This window comes from Salvelinus namaycush, chromosome 2, assembly GCF_016432855.1.
Source record: "Salvelinus namaycush isolate Seneca chromosome 2, SaNama_1.0, whole genome shotgun sequence".
Classification (NCBI taxonomy): Eukaryota; Metazoa; Chordata; class Actinopteri; order Salmoniformes; family Salmonidae; genus Salvelinus; species Salvelinus namaycush.
This window is the reverse complement of record NC_052308.1, coordinates 22,319,680-22,332,674: the sequence shown is the minus strand read 5'-3', so window position 1 is coordinate 22,332,674 and position 12,995 is coordinate 22,319,680. Positions and strand designations below refer to the sequence as shown.

The window sequence follows — 12,995 nt, the reverse complement described above, 5'->3', positions numbered from 1 at the left end:
ACATTTGTTGAAACACTGTAAATAAGGGCAATACATTTTAATTCCGGTCTCTCATCATAATTATAAAAGTTATAGAAAATATTTGGTAACACTTCACATTACTTGTATGCCTTACACTGTAATACATATTGTAAAAGTACATATTGTAAAAGTGTTTCCAAAAAACCACAGTGTACAAAACAGTTGTGTCAAGTTGGCTGGATGTCCTTTGGGTGGTGGACCATGCTTGATACACATAGAAAACTGTTGAGCATTAAAAACGCGGCAGCATTGGAGTTCTTGACACACTCAAACCGGTGCACCTGGCACCTACTACCATACCCCGATAAAAGGCACTTACAGTTGAAGTCAAAAGTTTACATACACCTTAACCAAATACATTTAAACTCAGATTTTCACAATTGCTGACATTTAATCCTATTAAAAATTCCCTGACTTAGGTCAGTTAGGATCACCACTTTATTTGAAGAATGTGAAATGTCAGAATAATAGTAGAGAGAATTATTTATTTCAGCTTTTATTTCTTTCAGCACATTCCCAGTGGGTCAGACGTTTACATACACTGAATTAGTATTTGGTAGCATTGCCTTTAAACTGTTTTAACTTAGGTCAAACGTTTCGGGTAGCCTTCCACAAGCTTCCCACAATAAGTTGGGTGAATTTTGGCCCATTCTTCCTGACAGAGTTGGTGTAACTGAGTCAGGTTTGTAGGCCTCCTTGCTCGCACATGCTTTTTCAGTTCTGCCCACAACTTTTCTATGGGATTGAGGTCAGGGCTTTGTGATGGCAACTCCAATAGCTTGACTTTGTTGTCCTTAATCCAATTCGCCACAACTTTGGAAGTATGCTTGGGGTCATTGTCCATTTGGAAGACCCATTTCAGACCAAGCTTTAACTTCCTGACTGAAGTTTTGAGATGTTGCTTCAATATATCCACATAATCTTCCTCCCTCATGAAGCCATCTATTTTGTGAAGTGCACCAGTCCCTCCTGCAGCAAAGCACTCCCACAACATGATGCTGCCACCCCCATGCTTCACGGTTGGGATGGTATTCTTTGGCTTGCAAGCCTCCCCCTTTTTCCTCCAAACATAACGATGGTCATTATGGCCAACCAAAAAGTACGATCTTTGTCTCCATGTGCAGTTGCAAAACGTAGTCTGGCTTTTTTTATGGCGGTTTTGTAGCAGTGGCATCTTCCTTGCTGAGCGGCCTTTCAAGTTATGTCGATATAGGACTTTTTTTTACTGTGGATATAGATACTTTTGTACCTGTTTCCTCCAACATCTTCACAAGGTCCTTTGCTTTTGTTCTGGGATTGATTTGCACTTTTCGCACCAAAATACGTTCATCTCTAGGAGACAGAACGCATCTCCTTCCTGAGCGGTATGACGGCTGTGTGGTCCCATGGTGTTTATACTTGCGTACTATTGTTTGTACAGATGAACGTGGTACATTCAGGTGTTTGGAAATTGCTCCCAAGTATGAATCAGACTTGTGGAGGTCTACAATTTGTTTTCTGAGTTCTTGGTCGATTTATTTAGATTTTCCCATGATGTCAAGCAAAGAGGCACTGAGTTTGAAGGTAGGCCTTGAAATACATCGACAGGTACACCTCCAATTGACTCAAATGATGTCAATTAGCCTATCAGAAGCTTCTAAAGCCATAACATAATTTTCCAAGCTGATTAATTCTTAATAGGGGGCGCTGTTTTCACTTTGGGAAAAAATCGTGCCCAAGTTAAACGGCCTCGTACTCTGTTCTAGATCATACAATATGCATATTATTATCAATATTGGATAGAAAACACTCTGAAGTTTCTAAAACTGTTTGAATTATATCTGTGAGTAAAACAGAACTCATTTTGCAGCAAACTTCCAAACAGGAAGTGAAAATTCTGAAAATGGGGCTCTGTGTCAGGGCCTGCCTATTCAACTGGCTTATATTTATGGATCTGTATGCACTTCATACGCCTTCCACTAGATGTCAACAGGCAGTAGAATGTTGAATGGGGTGTCTAGCTTGATCTGAGACCGATTGAGAGCTTTTGGAGTGACAGGTCCGCTCTTTTGTCAGTATTCACCAGGGAATCTCACATTGTCTTCTGAAAAGCGTTAGGTATACACGACGAAATGCTCCGGCTCTGATTTTATTGGATACATACGAGAAAAACATCCTAAAGTAGGATTTTCAACCGAGTTTGACCAGTTTATTCGACGTTTATTGGGAATTTTGGAACTTTTCGTTCAGTGCGCAAAGATTTCTTGGACATGTGCCCTCCACATGGCTAGCCAAAGTTGCTAATTCAACAGAAGAAATGGACATTCTAAAACAAAACAACGATTTATTCTGGAACTAGGACTCCTTGCACAACATTCTGATGGAAGATCATCAAAAGTAAGAGAATATTTATGATGTTATTTCGTATTTTTGTGGAATATGTTGGCTCCAACAAGGCGGAGAATAGGTGAGCGCTGTCTCACAATATTGCATGCTGTATGTTGTACTAAAGTAATTTTTTAAAATCTAACACAGCGGTTGCATTAAGAACCAGTGTATCTTTCATTTGCTGCACAACATGTATTTTTTAGTAAAGTTTATGATGAGTTTTTTGGTTAGATTACGTGACTGTCCAAAATTGCTCCGGACAATTTGGTGCATCATGGCTACTTATTCACAATGTAAAACCAGGATTTGTAGCTCTAAATATGCACATTTTCGAACAAAACATAAATGTATTGTATAACATGATGTTATAAGACTGTCATCTGATGAAGTTGTCCAAAGGTTAGTGATTCATTTTATCTCTATTTCTGGGTTTTGTGAAAGCTATGTTGGCGGTGAATAAATGGCTTTGTGTGTTTGGCTATTGTGGTGAGCTAATATAAATATATATTGTGTTTTCGCTGTAAAACATTTTAAAAATCGGAAATGATGGCTGGATTCACAAGATGTTTATCTTTCATTTGCTGTATTGGACTTGTGATTTCATGAAATTATATTATATGATATCCCTGTCGCGTTAGGCTAGGCTATGCTAGTCAGCTTTTTTGATGAGGAGGATCCCGGATCCGGGAGGGTGACTTGTTAGATTAAAGGCACAGTCAACTTAGTGTATGTAAACTTCTGACCAACTGGAATTGTGATACAGTGAATTATAAGTGAAATAATCTGTCTGTAAACGATTGTTGGAAAAATTACTTGTGTCATGCACAAAGTAGATGTCCTAACCGACTTGCCAAAACTATAGTTTGTTAATAAGGCATTTGTGGAGTGGTTGAAAAACAAGTTTTAATGACTCCAACCTAAGTGTATGGAAACTTCTGACTTCAACTGTAAATATTTTGTCTTGCCCATTCACCTTCTGAATGGCACACATATACAATGTATGTCTCAATTGTCTCAAGGCTTAAAAATCTTTCTTCAAACCGTCTCCTCGCCTTAATCTACACTAATTGAAGTGGATTTAACAGGTGATATCTATAAAGGATCACAGCATTCACCTGGATTCACCTGGTCAGTCTATGTCATGGAAAGAGCAGACGTTCCTAATCTTTTGTATACTCATTTTATATTGTATATCTAGGGTTGAAAAGAGAGGATTTGGAAACGTTTAAGTTTAATTGTAAACTACAAGAATTTTGTTAAGTTTCAATGCGTTTTAGGATTATATTTGGCCCTCTGTGTGGCCTTAAACCTCTTGAAGCTAGGGGGCAGAATTTTTATGTTTGGAAAAATAACGTTCCCAATGTAAACTGCCTATTTCTCAGGTCCAGATGCTAGAATATGCATATAATTAGGATAGGGTAGGATAGAAAACACTCTAAAGTTTCCAAAACTGTGAAAATATTGTCTGTGAGTATAACAGAACTGATTTTGCAGGCGAAAACCTGAGGAAATCCAACCCGGAAGTGCCTCTTATTTTGAAAAATCACTGTTCCATTGCCTGCCTTTCGTCCATTTAAAGGGATATCACCCAGATTCCCTTTCCTATGGCTTCCTCAGGGTGTGAACAGTCTTTAGACAGTTTCAAGCTTTTATTCTGAAAAATTAGCGAGATTTATCAAATCATAGTGGATAGCTGAATGTCCTTCCATTAGTTCATGCGCGTGAAAGTTGTAGCTCGACATTTTCTTTATCTCTGTTATTGAATAGTTTACCGTCCGGTTTAAATATTATCGATTATTTATGTTAAAAACAACCTGAGGATTGATTATTAAAAACGTTTGACATGTTTCTACGAACTTTACGGATACTATTTGGAATTTTCGTCAACCCTTGATGACCTGCCTAAGGCTGTGGAATACTGAACATAACGCGCCAAACAAATGGAGGTTTTTTGATATAAAAATAATCTTTATCGAACAAAAGGAACATTTATTGTGTAACTGGGAGTCTCGTGAGTGCAAACATCCGAAGATCATCAAAGGTAAGCGATTCATTTTATTGCTTTTCTGACTTTCGTGACCAATCTACATTGCTGCTAGGTGTTTGTGATGTTTTGTCTAGTGATCGATAAACTCACACAAACGCTTGGATTGCTTTCGCTGTAAAGCATATTTTCAAAATCTGACACGACAGGTGGATTAACAACAAGCTAAGCTGTGTTTTGCTATATTGCACTTGTGATTTCATGAATATAAATATTTTTAGCAATTCTTTTTGAATTTGGCGCTCTGCAATTCAGCGGTTGTTGATGAAAATGATCCCGCTAAAGGGATCCGTGCGTCAAGAAGTTTTAACATGTAAAATATATAAAATAAGATGATTTTAAAATATAAAATGGAATTAAAACATTATCCTAAATATTAACCATCAACTTAGTGAATATCATATGAGGGATTCAGCATGAAATATTTTTTACACATTTATTTATTTTACTATGTCAAAATTTCTTTGTTGTAAATGTTTTGGCGCCAAACATGTGGCAGTTGTGAAAAAAGTCTATAGTTGGAAGAGTAAATAAAAAATAATGCCATTGTTGATTAGATGCTTTTTTTCATTAATTAGGCCATTTTCTCTTGAACTATATGGTCTATCCACTAGAAAGGCATTGACAATATGGACACAGATTTTTTTAAAAGGGGGAAAAAATACTATATATGAACACATTTTTATAAAAGTTAAAATTACCAAAATTACAGAAGATTCCAGTAACTTTTCTAAATTACTGGTAGCTGTGAAACCCTATTAATTTTTAGAATTGATCAAATAAGCTACAATTTAAACATCAATCAAATCTTTACAATTGCTTGCTCAGGAAAAAAGAAATGTCATCACATTTTGTCATTCGTTTAATGCAGTATACAGTTCTGATGTACACTTATTTGATTTAATTTCACTACTAACATGCTAATACCCTTCGTTTTTTGGGGGGACAAAGCCTTACACATTAACGTAACTCAAGTGACATCAAATGTATTTGCTAGCTAAGGCTTCACTTGGTATACATATGCTTCTTTGACTTGTGTTTCTCTCAAATAAGCAACTCTTTGTTTCACTTTCTGTGTGCACAAATCAAGTCTATAATAAAATGTAATAGAATTACATTTGGGGACTTTCCATACCAGGGAGTTCCAATTTAACTTCCTTAAAAACACAGTCAGGTCTACCATTTGCCTTGTTGAATGTGTGAGGGCCAAACAGAGAACAAATAATTTACTTAGACTTAACCATAGAGATCCTATTAAATTACTAGAACCCTCAAAGTTCCAGAATGGGTTTAAAATGGCAGCCATATTGGTCAGGGAGTAATCCAAACCAGTCTAATTGGAATGAATGGCAGTACAGGCATATTCCTGATTTTACTTATGCAGGAATATAAAAGTAGGGCATGTGATATCAGAAATTATGTAATACAATTATTAGTTTCCAGTTTATACGGTATTATATACAGTATTATACAACTTTTCAACATAAATAGCCTCTAAAATATATGTAAACTGACCATAAATGTGACTCTTTTCCAGTGGTGGAAAAAGTACCCAATTGTCAGACTTGAGTAAAAGTAAAAATGCCTTAATAGAAAATGAGTCACCCAGTAAAAAACGACTTGAGTAAAAGTCTAAAAGTATTTGGTTTAAAATATACTTAAGTGTCAAAAGTAAATGCAATTGCTAAAATGTACTTAAGTATCAAAAGTACAAGTATACATCATTTCAAATTCCCTATATTAAGCAAAGCAGACGGCCACATTTTCTAGTTTTTATTTCTTTCCGGATAGCCAGAGGCACGCTCCAACTCTGACAAAATTTACAAATGAAGCATGTGTTAAGTGAGTACGCCAGATCAGAGGCAGTAGGGATGACCAGGGATGTTCTCTTGATAAGTGTGTGAATTAGACCATTTTCTTGTCCTGCTGAGCATTCAAAGTGTAACAAGTACTTTTGGGTGTCAGGGAAAATGTATGGAGTAAAAAGTACATTATTTACTTTAGGAGTGTAGTGAAGTAAAAGTAAAAGTAGTCAAAAATATTAATAGTATTGTAAAGTACAGATACCCCCAAAAACGATTTAAGTAGTACTTTAAAGTATTTTTACTTAATTAAGTTATTTACACCTCTGCTCGTTTCAGGAAACTGGACATATGTCGCGCGGCACTACTTCACAGGAGAGCCATTTGCAAGTCATTTTTATTTTATTTGATCAAAATGCCTTCTGGAACTTGTAAACTTTCATGTGCCTTAATAACAAATATGTATGCCATCTGTAAATACGAATACAATTGTTCAATTATGAGGCTAGTTGGTTTAGCCACAGAAAAAGTAAGCAACCTTCCTGCTAGCCATGATTGGCTGAAATAATGAGTGAGCTGGACATGCCGAGAGATGATTTCGGATTGGTCTGCCATGTAGCATGCTTCTGTCTATTTGAGCTGGTCAGTATGTGTACTGTTGGTAATCCTGACTAACGTGGCTTTAAAAAATATATATTGCATAGTAGAACAGCATAAGTGTTGCTCTCCACTTTCTGGAGGACCGAGTTTTGAAATCAGTGGAATTAGAGTATGATAGCTAAGGAGATGGAGAAAACACCTGTCTCCGAATTACATCTTCAAACTAAGGGCAACCATGGCATCCGTGACAGAGAGGGAGAAGCATCCATCCATGTATACGGGTAAAATAGTCTAGCTAGCTGCATTGTCAGATATTACACGTTTCAAATTTTGTCAGAAAGTCGTTTTCATTTCAAGTTAAAATGTACTGTTAGCTAGCTAGCTAGCTGGCTGGCTCGCTTGCTAACGTTACGTATATGATATGTGTAGTAATATTATTCATATCTCAGAGCCATTTGCTTTGCTAGTTATATCCTAATGTTAGCTAGCTAATATTGAACCTGGTTGGTTAGATACCAGCAGATTCATGCAGGGTAGTAACGTCCTGAGTTTAGATTATGGTTCATTGTTTAGCTTGCTAGCTACATGTCTTAACAAAAGACTCCACTATACAAGTATCCATTTCAATAGAATGTTTATAATGTCACTGCGACAGATGTTGATAGACGTAGCTGGTAAATTCTCTCTGGCAATCTACTCCGATTTCACAGCACTCTCGTCTGAGTGTGCCAGAGCGCAGAATAACTGACAAATTTACGAACGCTCAACACCGGTTGAATATGGCCTGTGTCAGTAAACGTTGGCAAAAAAGCGTAATTAAATTGTTGCCAGCAGTACAGTTGCAGTCACCAACGCTCTGGATAACATAAAAACAGCCTAACCAGCTCTGCTAGGGCGAATAAATGGTCAGTGAGCTGTTCTCTCAGCAAGCTAGCCAAAGTTAGCCAGTTAGCTTGGGTGTGTAACTCGGCTACTCAGGAACATTCACTGTCTTCTTGGTAAGCAGCTCCAGTGTAGATTTGGCCTTGTGATTTTGGTTATTGTCCTGCTGAAAGGTGAATTCATCTCGCAGTGTCTGGTGGAAAGCCGACTGGACCATGTTTCCTCTAGGATTTTGCCTGTGCTTAGCTCCATTCCCTTTCTTTTTTATCCTGAAAAACTCCCCAGTCCTTAACAATTACAAGCATACCCATAACATGATGCAGCCGCCACTATGCTTGAAAATATATCCATCTAGCAATAGGTGTCGTCCTTTGCGAGGCATTGGAAAACCTCCCTGGTCTTTGTGGATAAATCTGTGTTTGAAATTCACTGCTCGACTGAGGGACCTCCAGATAATTTTATGTGTGGGGTACAGAGATGAGGTAGTCATTCAAAAATCATGTTAAACACTATTATTGCACTTATTATGTGACTTGTTAACATTTTTCTCCTGAAGTTATTTAGGCTTGCCATAACAAAGGGGTTAAATACTTATTGACTGAAGACATTTCAGCTTTTAATTTTTAATTGATTAGTAAAAATGTTTTAAAAAACATAATTCCACTTTGACATTATGGGATATTGTGTGTAGGCCAGTGACAGAAAATCTCAATTTAATCCAGCTAATTATTAGAATCAGATGCGCTTGATTAGGTTTGGAGCGAAAACCTACAGGACGGTAGCTCTCCAGGAACAGGGTTGGAGATCCCTGTGTTATAGTGTAATAGGTTTAATACTGTATAATAGGCTAATTCTATTGATCCATTTTCCCTTCTTACTCTGCTGGTTACCCTAACAAGCATAACAGTGTCGGATTCTGCTTGTTGTAGTGAAGATGCCTCAGATGCACAGAGGAGAGATTGGAGATTGGCGAGATCAGGGGGTGTAAAATAAGTCAGACAACTCTGACAATGACTGGGACTGACGTCAATGGCAGAAGGATTTAGCTGAAATGTCGGGTTGAAGGTGTAAATTGATGGTGCTTGACTCAAGTCTGCAAGAATCTGTGGCCCTCATTATTATTGTGGCCCACCCCTCACTTCTCCGAGAGGCATCTGCATCGTGATTTGAACGATTTGATACTTTTTAAGATTCATGAGTTTATGAAAAATTATCTACTTTGATAGACAATTCATTGTATTTAAAGTTACAATAGAGAAAATAGATTTTTATGCCACCAATCAAATGGTCACTTTTTCATAGGAGGGCAAAAGGGCAGGTGCTTCAGCACCCCTATGCTCTTAGAAAAAAGTTGTGCTATCTAGAACCTAAAAGGGTTCTTCGGCAGTCCTCATAGGATAACCATTTGAAGAACCCTTTTTGGTTCCAGGTAGAACCCTTTTGGGTTCAATGTAGAACCCTTTCCACCGAGAGTTCTACATGGAACCTAAAAGCGTTCTACCTGGAACCAAAAATGGTTCTCCTATGGGGACAGCCAAAGAACCCTTTTGAAACCCTTTTTTTCTAAGAGTGTTGGGCTCTATCTGTGCATTTGCCTGATATCAGTACCTGTTGCATTTACATCTTGTCTAAGTCCTGTTATCAACTGATTTCAGCCCGTGCCTCTTTCCTTATATTTGTAAAAAGTTTCCGTGCTCCTCCCTGGTGTATAGCCTACAGTACACATTACAATACTACAGCTATCAATCAGTCAATACCTCTCAATATTACAGAGGAATCACAGGAATAAACTGACTGCTTCTAAATATGGAAAAGAGAAAATGTACTGGGCATTTCCATGTAAAAACCCCCATGAGCACAAACATATGAAGTTCATAGGAGCACAGATTGGAGTCAAATGAAACCTAAGTGTATATAAACATTTAGGACACCTTCCTAATATTGAGTTGCACCCCCCACCCCCTTTTGTCATGGAAAGAGCAGGTGTCCTTAATGTTTTGTAGTCAGTGTTTATTAAGGCATCCTAAAAATTAGGAATAAGCAAAGGCTTTGATTTCTGGCCAAAGAGCTGGAAAATATGTCTTAGAAAACATCTAGCAGAAAAAGTCTTAAAAGGTATTATCAACATTTATATTTAGTTTTAGAGAAATTATTTGCCTTCTGTAAGTTTAAGAAATATTGCCCAATGTCTTGTCATTCTTTTACCAAAAAGTTGGAATACCTGCTACTGTCCTTCCTTGGCATACTGTTACGTTCAGCTCATAACTGTTTTTTTCTCTCTTTCTGTCGCATGGTGGTCAAAGCAAGAGTGTGAAAACAGTTGAGACAACTTCTCCCTCTCTCTCTCTCCATTTAATGTCACCTCTCCCGGCTCTTACTGACCCCTACCCATGAGTCCCCTCTCTTTCCATTTACTGTAACCAGCCCTCTCACCCACTGAGCACAGACCGACAACGGACGTCTATGGACGTTGAAAAGTAGATGAAATTTGGTCAGTCCAAATCTATACCAATCATAGACGTCTGTTTCACAAGTTTGGACAGCACAGTACAGTACAGAAAACTTGAGTATGGGTCAGTGCAATACAGTAAGGTACTGTAATGTACAGTAAAGAGTTTAATACAGCAGAGCACACTAGAGTAGATTACAGTATAATTGACTGTATTGTACTTTATTGTACTGAACTCTACTCTATCGTACTGTACTGAACTAACCTCTATTGTACTGTACTGAACTATACTGTGATGTGCTGTACTGGGATGTACTCTACTTTGCTGTGCTTTGCTGTACTCTACTCTGCTCTGCTCTACTGTGAGGTCCATACTTGTGAAACATAGACGTCTATGATTGGTACAGATTTGATGCGGCCCAGACCAACCAAATTTTGTCTTGTTTGGGGGAGAGATAATTAGAATAATAGCCAATGTGTAGAATAATACCCAAACATGCAAAGGAGGACAATGCCTTTTTCTACCTTTGTGTACCTATTCAGGATACATCACCATGAAGAATATGACATTCATAATTATGCATTTTTGTATAGTATAGATCACGGACCCATGATGTCACTGTTACCATCCATATGTTACCGGGTGTTGATCCACTTCACTTACTGTAGTTTAATAATCAAAATAGATTTTTTTCAAACTCAAGGTGTCATATCATAGCTGATTTTTGAAAACGTGGTCACATAAAAAACTGAGGGAGATTTTACTGTCATTCTGTTACCAAACTGCACTGTTGATCCAGTAAATGTGTTTCTATAACATTTTTTTGTGGAAATTGTTCGAAGTAGTCCTTGTGCATAGTGTTGTATGGTTTAACTTGGCAATCAATGGTTTTTGTTTGGCATATGTTTAAAGTGAAGTGAGTCTCAGCGTCATTCTGTTACCGTGAAATTGCCCTACTGCACAAGGTCTGCCTAGTGCACACAGTGTACATACAGTTTTACACGTGGAGATTATGAGTGGCAGCCAGTCACTTCAGTGCCTTTAGACAGTGAAACGGTTGCTGCAATCATCCAGGCGAGCAGCCAAGGGTCACTCCAAACGCATTCTTTCACCCCTCCATCTCCTCCAGCACTAGGCCACTACATACCAATGTTATTGTGCACTGTCTGAACCTGACCTCAAACAAGCCAAGGCCGTGTGAATGGGTCTGTCTGGAGTTCTCTTCAACAAAAACACAAGTGCATACACACACACACACACACACACCATACAAAACAGTCACTCCTTTAGCTACATGCATATGTACTCTCTCACCTTACAAAATAGCATTACGCTATCAATTAGCCTTACTACAGACCCAACAGTAAACAGAAGCACAGTGTTGCCTGAACAGGAGGGTGCTGGGGAGCACCTGCACTGTAGCCTGTGTCTGTTGTGAGCACAGCTGCATGGATGGAAAAGTCCCTTGGTTTCAGTGGTGTAGTCTGAGAAGTGGGGGGTGAGAGTGGCGACTGCAGTCGGCCACAGGTTGGTCCTGGATCAGACAAACAGCAGGACAGGGGAATCACACAGAGACATGTACTCATTCTGAGAGGAGGAAAGGAGTGCTGTGTACATGCTCCACTTCCTGAACGTCCAAAATCACACAGTGCTGCTGTCCCGCATGTTATCAAGTACATTCTGTATTGGATGTCTGCATACTATAATATACTAGAGACACACCCCCAATAGACACAGTATACTAGTTTCCTATGCTAGCATACTGCTGAATGTAGAATTAGACCCTTGTTTGTCTGCAATCAATTTCAATCAGAAGTGCCAGGCTAATCTTGGACGAGAGGGGAGCAGAGACGTAACGTACAGCAAGATTGCTTAATTCTGCCCTTTGCCATCTGTGTCAAGAGTCAGTTTAACAGCCCAGCCCTCCAAACCACTGTGTTTGGGGGGCTGGGTGTTTACAAATGAAAACACTTCCAGTAAGTCTCAGACCGCGTGCGGTCAACGCTGACATTAAGCTAATCTTCAAAATGGTTCAATGGAAATGAAAGAAGTGCATTTTTCATTATTAAAACCACAAGGGCCATGACAGAGAAACAGGAAGCTGTGTGGTTTTGACAGCAACAGAAACGTCACAGGCAAGCCACTACATCTACTATTCTTCTATGCAAATTAAAGACACAGTTCACATTTCAAACTAGACCTAACAAACAAATAGTAACAGTGTGCAAAACACAACAAAAAAACTGCATTTTCTTATCAATGCGATTCAAAGTTCAAATCAAGATGCGGACGCATCTTGGAGCAGTGAGCGTGGGCCGCAATAATAATGAGGGAAACAGATTCTGGTGGACCGGAGTCAAGCATCATCAATTTACACCTTCAATCCGACATTTCAGCTAAAGCCTTCTGCCATTGACGTCAGTCCCAGTCATTGTCAGAGTTGTCTGACTTCTTTTACACCCCCTGATCTCGCCAATCCCCTCTGTGCATCTGAGGCATCTTCACTACAACAAGCAGAATCCGACACTGTTATGCTTGTTAGGGTAACCAGCAGAGTATGAAGGGAAAATGGATCAATAGAATTATTCTACTATACAGTATTAAACCTATTACACTATAACACAGGGCTCTCCAACCCTGTTCCTGGAGAGCTACCGTCCTGTAGGTTTTCGCTCCAACCCTAATCTAGCGCATCTGATTCTAATAATTAGCTGGTTGATAAGATGAATCAGGTTAGTTACAACTGGAGTTGGATTGAAAACCTACAAGAGGGTAGCTCTCCAGGAACAGGGTTAGAGAGCCCTGCACTAACTTTGGGCAGAAGGTAGC

The 12,995-nt window shown here is 38.7% G+C and overlaps 1 protein-coding gene across 2 annotated transcripts in view; it reads right to left on the bottom strand.

The window, feature by feature from the left end:
- The window catches only part of LOC120060148 (inositol 1,4,5-trisphosphate receptor type 1-like), a 146,040-nt gene that overhangs the window by 5,486 nt on the left and 127,559 nt on the right, over positions 1-12,995 (bottom strand). The gene's annotated exons all lie outside the window — the stretch shown is intronic.